The sequence below is a fragment of the Hylobates moloch genome, unplaced genomic scaffold, assembly GCF_009828535.3.
Source record: "Hylobates moloch isolate HMO894 unplaced genomic scaffold, HMol_V3 SCAFFOLD_7, whole genome shotgun sequence".
Lineage (NCBI taxonomy): Eukaryota > Metazoa > Chordata > Mammalia > Primates > Hylobatidae > Hylobates > Hylobates moloch.
In genome coordinates this window covers 60,953,174-60,963,617 of record NW_026652282.1, presented here as the reverse complement: position 1 = coordinate 60,963,617, position 10,444 = coordinate 60,953,174, and the positions used below count along the sequence as shown (strand labels likewise).

At 36.2% G+C, this 10,444-nt stretch overlaps 1 pseudogene; it reads right to left on the bottom strand.

Annotated features, from left to right (window-relative positions):
• Window positions 1-6,459: 6,459 nt before the first annotated feature.
• The window catches only part of LOC116811805 (E3 ubiquitin-protein ligase UHRF2-like), a 6,194-nt pseudogene continuing 2,209 nt past the window's right edge, over window positions 6,460-10,444 (bottom strand).

Sequence of the window (10,444 nt, the reverse complement as noted above, 5' to 3'; positions counted from 1 at the left end):
ATTTATATTTTATAAAATTGCAGATTATTTTGGTGATCAATTGATCAATATTTGTAAATGGATCATGAGCCCATATACTACTCTAATACTCATGCAAATATTCTCTATTAGGAGCATGTATAGTTTAATATATATCCCTAACATTTACCCCAAGGATTATGTTGCCTATCTCTTTTCTCTCCTTAGTCACTTTTTCCCCAATTGATCTGTCATGAACTGAGAGTGATGTATTAAAGTCTCCAATTATTAACATATTCTATCTATATTATTGACTCTCATTAGGTTTTACTTTATCAAGGTGGTTGCTGTTTTTGATGCATAGACATTCATAAGTTATACACCTTGATTGTTAATTGTGGCTTATAGCATTTAAGATTGACATTTGTTATGATTAATGCCTTTGGGCTTGAATTCTACTTTGTCTAATATCAGGTAACTATTACTACTTTCATTTTGCTTCAATTTGTCTGTTACTTCATTACTGTATTTTTAGCCATCTAAAACACTTCTTTCACGTATGTTTCTTGCATATAATATATGATTGGATCTTATTTTATAAGTTGTAGAGCTTTGTATTTTAGAAAGGTAAGCCTATTTACATTTATTGATATGACTTGTAGATTTAGATACAAATCTGTTATTTATACTATGACTAATTTGATGTATTTGCTATGTTTGTCTCTATGAAAGCTGTAGACTGTGTTTTTAAATATATATGTTTTCATATTTGAAAGGTTTTTCTTTTTGTCCTAATGATTAATTTTATGTTTATGCCTTTCTTAATGCCTTAGTACTCTGTTTTCTCATTTAAACTTTAGCAATTTTGTCTGTTTCTTTTTTTAAACTTTTAATGCCTATTTATTGCCTCTAATACAAAGAGCTTTTTCTACTTTCTTCTTTTTCCCATCTTAGTGCATTATTTCCACTTTGCCACAATATATAAGATCTGTACATTAGTTTTATCACTGTTTATGCCTTGGTTTTATTCTTTTATATATATATACACACATGCACACATATAAAATATATATATACACACACAAAAATATTGAAAGTCTCCATAGTATATGAAATATATTTTTGAACTTTATCGAGATATAATTGACAAATGAAATTGTGTAAATTTAAGGTTTCAATTTGATGATTAGATATATGTCTATGTTGTGAGATGATTTCTGCACCCAAGTTAGTTACCATTCTATCACCTCACTCATTTAACATATTTTTGTGTGTGTGGTATGAACATTTAAGGACTACTTTCTTAGCACATTTCAAGGGTACAGTACAATATTGTTAAGTATAGTCACCATACTGTACATTTGATCTCCAGAATTTATTCATCTTATAACTAAAAGCGTGTGCCCTTTGACCGACATCTCCCAATTTCCCCCACACCCAGCCCCTAGCAATCACCGTTCTACACTGTTTCTCCGAGTTCCATTATTTAAGATTCCAAATATAAGTGAGATCATACCGTATTTGTCTTTCCCTGTCTGACATCTCTGACCTAGCATAATGCCCTCGAGACTCATCCATGTTGTCACAAATGGCAGGATTTCATTCTTGTTTATGGCTGATTAATATCCCATTTTGTATATATAGCCAAAACATGGAAACAATCTAAATGTCTGTTGACAGATGAATGGATAAGTAATTGTAACAATTACTGTCAACAGACACAGGTTGTTTCCTTGTCTTGGCTATTGTGAATAATACTGCAATAAACATGGGAATGCAGATATCCCTTTGAGCTACTGATTTTGTCTGATAAATATATACCCAGAAGTGGGATTGCTGGATAATATGGTGGTTCTATTTTCAATTTTTTTAGGAAGCTCCGTACTGTTTTCCTTAATGGTTGTGCCAGTTTATGTTCCAATCAACAATGCACAAGAATTCCATTTTATTCAGATTTTGCCAAAAATAGTTATATCTTATCTTTTTAATAAAAACCATCCTGACAGGTGTGAGGCAATAGCTCATTATGGTTTTGATTTGCATTTTCCTGATGAATAGGGTTGTTGAGCACCTTTTCATATACCTGTTGGCCATTTGTATGTCTTCCTTAGAAAATGTCTATTGAGGTAATTTGACCATTTAAAAATCAGATTATTTATTTAATTTTTGCCATTGAGTTGTAGGAGTTACTTATGTTATGAGCATATTAACCCTTTATTAGATATAAGGTTTGAAAATATCCTCTTCTATTCTGTCAGTAGTCTTTTCATTTTTTTGAATGTTTCCCTTGCTGTGCAGAATCTTTTAGAGTTTGATGTATTCTCATTTATTTGTGTTCTTGTCGCTTGTGCTTTTGGTGTCATATCCAAAAAATTATTGCCAAAATTAATGCCATGCAGGTTCCCCCCATGTTTGATTCCAGTAGTTTCATAGTTTTTTTTTTTTTTTTTTTTGAGACAGAGTAAAAAAAATTTTTTTGAGGGAGGAGGCAGGACTTTACTGTGGACCAGATTGAAGACTGGCTGAAACAGGGAAGAGGCTAAAGCACCTCTCCATAAGACATACCCACCAGTTCCATGTCAGTTTACCACTGCCATGGCAACACCTGGAAGTTACCACCCCTTTCCATGGCAATGGCCTCGAAGTTACCATCCCTTTCTATGGCAATGGCCTGGAGGTTACCACCCTTTTTCTAGAAATTTCTGAATAACTCACCCATTAATTTGCACATAATTAAAAGTGGGTATAAATATGACTGTAGAACTGCTTCCAAGCTGCTACTCTTAGCACACTGCCTATTGGGTAGCCCTCCTCTGCAGAAGCAATTTCGAAGTTATGACACTGCTGCCTCAATAAAGCTGTGTCTTTTTTTTTTTTTTTTTTTTTTTTTGGGGCAGGGGGTCTTCCTTCCTCCCCCAGGCCGGAGTGCAGTGGCGCAATCTCGGCTCACTGCAAGCTCTGCCTCCCGGGTTCACGCCATTCTCCTGCCTCAGCCTCTCCGAGTAGCTGGGACTACAGGCGCCTGCCACCACGCCCGGCTAATTTTTTTGTATTTTTAGTAGAGGCGGGGTTTCACCGTGGTCTCGATCTTCTGACCTCGTGATCCACCCGCCTCGGCCTCCCAAAGTGCTGGGATTACAAGCGTGAGCCACCGCGCCCGGCCGTTTCATAGTTTTAAGTCTTATGTTTAAGCCTTTAATCCATTCCAAGTTAATTTTTGTGAGGAGTGTAAAATAGGGATCCTGTTTTATTTTATATTTGCATGTGTATATCCAGCTGTCCTTAAACCATTAAGACTATCCTTTTCTTATTGTGTATTCCTGGAAACTTAAACTTAACTCAGATATTAGTTGATATGGTTAGTCTATTTCTGGGCTTTCAGTTCTGTTGCATTGGTGTAGGTATCTGTTTTTAATGCCTGTGCTACATTGTTTGGATTTCTATAGCTTTGTAAAATAGTTTAAAATCAGTAAGTGCAGTGCCTCCACCTTTGCTGTTCTTTCTCAATATGCATTAGCTATTTGGGATCTTTATAATTCCATATACATTTTAGGATTGTTTTTTCTATCTCTGTAAAAAATGTCACTCAGATTTTGATAGAGATTGCATTTAATCTGCAGGTTGCTTTGGGTAGTATGGACATTTTAACAATATTAATTTTTCTGATCCATGATCATGGGGTATGTTTCCATTTATTTGTGACTTCTTCCATTTCTTTCATTAATGAATGTTTTATGCTTTTCATTATGCAAATTGTTTGCCTTCTTGATTAAATTTATTCCTAGCCTTTTAATATTGATTTTAATGCTATTTTAAGTGGGACTGTTTTATTTATTTTTCTGACGGTTTGTTGTTAGTGTACAGGCAATTCTAATTTTTGAATGTTGATTTTGTATCCTGTATCTGTATTAAATTTGTTGTTAATTCTAAAAGTTTTTGGTGGAGTCTTTGGTGTTTTTATATGTAAGACCTGACATCTTCAAACAGAGCAATTTTACTTTCCTTTCCTATTTGGCTGTATTTTTCCTAATTGATACACAATAGTTGTAGTATTTGGGAGGTACATGTGATATTTTGATACATGCAAAAGTGTGTAATGATTAAATCAGGGTGATTGGTATATCTATGGCCTCAAATATTTATCTTTTTTTTTGCAGTTGAGAATATTCTAATTCTTCTTTTCTAGCTATTTTGAACTATACAATAAATTATTGTTAACTAGAGTCACCCTGCTGAACTATTGAATGCTGTATCTTATTTCTTCTATTTAATTGTATTTTTGTACTTATTAACCAACCTTTCTTCACTGCTCCCTCCCCCTATGCTTGCCTGACTCTGGAAGCTGTCAGTCAACTCTCTACCTCCATGAGATCCTTTTTTTTTTTTTTTTTAGCTCCTACATCTGAATGAGAACATATGCCATTTGTCTTTCTCTGCCTGGCTAATTCCACTCAATATAGTGACCTCTTATTCCAAGTTGCTGAAAATAACAATTTTATTCTTTTAGAGGGATGAATAATATTTCGCTGTGTATATGTACCACATTTTCTTTATCCGTTCATCCATTCATGAATACATAAGTTGATTCCATACATTGGCTATTGTGAGTAGTGCCACAATAAACATGGAAGTACAAATAGTTATTTGATATACTGATTTCCTTTCCTTTGGGTAAATACCCAGTATTTGGATTGCTGTATCATATGGTAGTTTTACTTTTAGTTTTTTGAGAAGTCTGCATATTGTTTTCCATAATGGCTGTACTACTTTACACTCCTACCAAGAGTGTATAAGAGTTCCCTTTACTCATCATCCTTGCCAGCATTGCTAATTTTTGTCTTTCTGATAATAGCTATTTTTTTTTTTTTTGAGACTGAGTTTCACTCTTGTTGCCCAGACTGGAGTGCAATGGTGCAATCTCGGCTCACCGCAACCTCCACCTCCCAGGTTCAAGCAATTCTCCTGCCTCAGCCTTCCGAGTAGCTGGGATTACAGGCATACACTGCCACGCCCGGCTAATTTTTTGTCATTTTAGTAGAGACGGGGTTTCTCCATGTTGGTCAGGCTGGTCTCGAAGTCCCGACCTCAGGTGATCCGCCCACCTCGGCCTCCCAAAGTGCTGAGATTACAGACGTGAGCCACTGCTCCCAGCCTTGATAATAGCTATTCTAATTAAGGTGAGATGATGTCTTATTATGCTTTTAATTTGCATGTTCCTGCTGATAACTGATGTTGGGCATTTTTTTCATATACCTGTTGGCGATTTGTGTGTCTTCTTTCAAGAAATGTCAAAATCCTTTGCCCACTTCTTAATGGGATTATTTGTTTTTGTTTTGTTTTGTTTTGTTTGCTGTTGAGTTATTTAGGTTCCTTGTATATTTTGAATGTTAGCCCCTTGTCAGATGAATAGTTTGCAAATATTTTCTCCCATTCAACAGGTTGTCTATTCACTCTGTTGATTGTTTCCTTTGCTGTGCTGAAGCTTTTTAGTTTAATATAGTCCCATTTGTCTATTTTTATTTTTGTTACCTGTGCTTTTGAGGTCTTAGTAATAAAATCTTTGCCTAGACAAATATCTGAAGTGTTTCTTCTAGGTTTTCTTCTAGTATTTCTATAGTTTGGAGTCTTTCATTTAAGTCTTTATTTTGAGTTGATTTTTGTATATGATGAGAGAGGAGTTTAGTTTCATTCTTTTGCTGTGGATATTTAGTTTCTTCAGCATCATTTATTGAAGAGAGTGTTATTTACCCAATGTACGTTTTGACATCTTTGACAAAAATCAGTTGGCTGTAAATATATGAGTTTATTTCTGGGTTCTCTTTTTTGTTTCATTGGTAGATGTGTTTGTTTTTATACCAATACCGTGCTGATTTGGTTAATGTAGCCTTGTAATATATTGTAAGTCCAGTAGCATGATGCCTCCAGCTTTGTTCTTTTAATTCAGGATCGCTTTGGCCATTTGAGATCTTTTTTGGTTTCATACAAATTTTAGAATTCTTTTTCTCTATTTCTGTGAAAAAATGTCACTGGTATTTTGATAGGGATTGCATTGAATCTATAATTACTTTTTGATTCATGAGCATAGGAGATCTTTCCATTTGTATCCTGTTTAATTTCTTTTACCAGTGTTTTTTAGTTTGTCTTGTAGAGGTCATTCATCTTCTTGGTTAAATTTATTCCTAGGTATTTTTTTTCATCTGTTGCAAGTCAAGTTGTTTTCTTGATTTTTTTTTCAACTAGATTGTTATTGGTGTGTCAAAATGCTACTGACTTATGTAGGTTGATTTTGTATCTAGAAATGTTACTATACTTATTATCAGATCTAAGAGTTTTTGGTGGAGTCTTTAAGTTTGTATAAATATAAGATCATGTAATCTGCAAAGATGGACAATTTGACTTCCTCTTTTCCAATTTGTATGACTTTTATTTCTTTCTCTTGCCTGATTACTTTGGCTAGGATTTCCAGCACTATGTTGAATAGGAGTGCTGAAAGTGCGCATCCTTATTGAAACAAGACTTTCAGCTTTTCCCCATTTGGTATAATGATAGCTGTGGACTTGTCATATATGCCTTTATTATGTTGAGGTATGTTTCTTCCATGCCTAGTTTGCTGCATGTTTTTATCATGAAGGGATGTAGAATATTATCAAATGCTTTTTCTGTTTCTATTTAGATGATCATATGCTTTGTCTGTAATTCTATTGATGCGAATATCATGTTTATTGATTTGCATATCTCAAACCAATCTTTCATCCAATGAATGAATCCTATTTGATCATAATGAATCGGCTTTTTGCCATGCTGTTGGATTTGGTTTGCAAGCATTTTGCTAAGGATTTCTATGTTTATATTCATCCAGGGATATTGGCCTATAGTTTTCTTTTTTTCATTGTGTCTTTGCCCGATTTTGGTTTCAGGGTAATGCTGCCTTCAGAGAATTAGTTAGGGAAGAGTCCTTCCTATTCTATATTTTGGAATAGTTTCAGTAGAATTGGTACCAGCTCTTCTCTGTATGTCTGGTGGAATTTGGCTGTGAGTCCATCTGGTTCAGGGCTTTTTTTGGTTAGTAGGTTTGATTTATTTACTGATTCCATTTGAGAACTTGATATTGGTCTGTTCAGGATTTCAATTTCTTCCTGATTCAGTCTTGGGAGATTTTGTGTCTTCAGGAATTTATTTATTTCCTCTAGGTTTTCTAGGTTGTGTGCATAGAGGTGTTCATAGTAGTTTCTGAGTATCTTTTATATTTCTGTGGGGTAGGTTATATTTCTGTGCCGGCCTTGGGGTAGGTTATAATGCCAGCCTTGTCATTTCTGATTGTGCTTATTTGAATCTTCTCTCTTTTTCCTTTGTTAGTCTAGCTAATGGTGTTTATCCTTTTAAAGAGGAAACTTTTGGTTTTGTTGATCTTTTGTATGAATTTTTGGATCTCAATTTCCTTCAATTCTGCTCTGATTTTAGTTATTTCTTCTGCTAGCTTTGGAGGTAGTTTGTTCTTGTTTTTTTAGTTCCTCTAGAAACTAGAGGTTAGTTTATCAAAACTAGAGTTTCAGTTTAACTAAAGTTTTGATGTTAGATAATTGATTTGAGATTTTTTTTAGTTTCTCCATAGGTTACTGGGGTACAGGTGGTATTTGGTTACATGTGTAAAATCTTTAGTGGTGCTTTGTGAGATTTTGGTGCACTCATCTCCCAAGCAGTATACAACACACTCTATTTGTAGTCTTTTATCCCTTGCCCCTCTCCCACCCTTCCCCCCAAGTCCCTAAAGTCCATTGTATCATTCTTATGCCTTTGCATCAGATTGATTTTTTTATGAGATATTTATCTCTTCCTTCATTTTTCTGGACTGCTTTAGAAGTTTCTTTGTGTTGATTTTCAACTTTGTCTTAGCTCTCATTGAGCTTCTTTGCAATCCATACTTTGAATTCTTTATCTGTCATTTCTGAGTGTCCATTTTGGTAGGGACCATTGCTGAAGAGCCAGTGAAGTTCTTTGGTTGTATCACTACATTCAGATTTTTCATGGTGCCAGCATTTTTTTTCTGATCATAAAATATTTACTAAGGTATACTTTAGGGAATATAGTAAATATAAAATTTAGGATCACAATATAAAGCAATTTCAAATCCTCTCAAAGGTCAAAACTCTGCAGATGTAAAACCACCGTGGAGACATTAAAAGCAGTTTGACTAGTACAGAAGTGGATTTTCATGAACATTTACAACTAGAGCATATGAATACCTTTCAAGTGCAAAAACATACCACATTACACTAATGCAGCAACAATACATTCATTATTGTTCTCATTAGCCATTAGTAGTCAACTTGCATAAAACACCAGAAAAAAGCACAGTGGAGTTCACAAAGTGGTCAAAAAATTGAACCTGTCCTTGCAACACACACATTGTAATGGAAGAAGAGATGTTAAAAAAGTATATGCACACTATAGAAGCTGTGTTCATTCCAAGGATCTCAAGTGTCATTTCCTTTTCTGTAAAATCAAATTACATGAACCAGGCACAATTAATATTTGGGAGGCAGTGTGTAGCTAAAATTTCATTTAACTGGTTATTCAATGATTTTTTAAATCTCCATGAATCTTTTCTGTCCTGAGGTAGTTGCAAAATAAATCATAACTTGGATATCATCTACAGCTGGGGCTTTGACTTTTTACTCATTAAAACTAGTTGTTACAGGAACTACCTTTAGATATTTATGTTTATTTATTTATTTTTTTTGAGACGGAGTCTCGCTCTGTCGCCCAGGCTGGAGTGCAGTGGCGCAATCTCGGCTCACTGCAAGCTCCGCCTCCCGGGTTCACGCCATTCTCCTGCCTCAGCCTCTCCGAGTAGCTGGGACTACAGGCGCCCGCCACCACGCCCGGCTAATTTTTTGTATTTTTAGTAGAGACGGGGTTTCACCGTGGTCTCGATCTCCTGACCTCGTGATCCACCCGCCTCGGCCTCCCAAAGTGCTGGGATTACACGCGTGAGCCACCGCGCCCGGCCCACCTTTAGATATTTAAAAGACAGTTGAGAAAGGGGCCTCTTACTACACACACAATATGATGGCTATGTGGGAAAGAGAATTAGCTGCTTCAGAACATGAGAGATACTGTACACCATTCCACCCCCCCCACCCACTTTAGATTCTTTATTGTCCAAAAACCCACCATGAACAACACAGTGAAAGCAGACAGATCATCATCCTTTGCTGTAGCCAGGGAAGAAAAGGTCTAGTAGAGTCTGCAGAATCTCATGGGGAATTATGATGTAATTCTGGCTAAGATCATGCCAGCAAGCAGGGCAGGAGAAAACCTGTGCCTTAAAGGAGCACCGTAGGCAATTTTTACAGACATTGTGGAAGCACTCAGTTGTCACAGGCTGGTAAACTAGCTTCTGGCAGCAAACACACATAAAAGATTGTTCCAATTTTTTCAGAAAATTTGGTCCTTCCACAAGATATGCAAGCACTTCATCCCACAGCTTCTGGTTTTGACAGTCTTCTCTGATGAGATGTTGCTGTTGAGGAGTTAGTTGAAAAGCCTCAATTGCTCCTGCTGAATCTGATGCTTTGTATACTTTGGAGGCACTTAGACATCTGAAATCGGCCTTTCTGTGATTCCACTGGCCTGCTTCCTTGACTGTCCTTTAGTCTTCTTCCTTTCTTTATCTGAAGGGTAACCTGCTGGATACTGTAAATGTAGACATAATGTCCTTGACCGTTCTATTCCTTCAGAGGTCCAAGAAGCAGGTTCAACATCATCTCTTCTTAAAAGATAGCACCAAATCAAGAATCCATGGCTTGATGAAATCTCTGGCCAGTATTTCACTACTTTATAAATGCCATCATATCTGTTGCCTTCTTCAGGAGCATATTTGCTGGTCTTCTTCCCTTTAAAACTGCATATCACTCTGACTGGCTTACCAGCTCTCCAATTCCGAGACTCTGCTCCAATTTTATCACCCAATGTAGCATCACAGTTTAGGGCCAATGCCCTGTTCGTGTTTGTTAATGTTTGATCAGCTGAAGGTGTGCCAATTCTTTTATTACCAGCAAGCTTTTTACCACCACTTCCAGTGTATAAGAACTCATCACCTTGGTCAACTTTATCCACAAATCCACCAGCCAAGACAAGAGAATAAACTCCATCATTACTTCAACCATGAAGTCCGCCAGCATGGGGTCTGTGAACACCTACTTGACTCACCTGAACTCTAAATCTCCAAGTTGATCCAACAGGAATAGGTCCATAATGATTAGAAGAGACAGTAGTACATTCTGTCATATGACCAACACAAGCCATTGTCCTGCACCAGTCTCTCTGGCTTTCAGTACTAGCGGATGGCATCTTTGCTTTCTTTTCGCTCATCTCGAGTCTTTCACCAGCCTTTACAACTTAACTGGAATCAGTTTTACAGGAAGAACAATACCAGTATTCCTCTTCTGGGACTTTATCCAAAGGTGTATTCAAGCAGTAAATA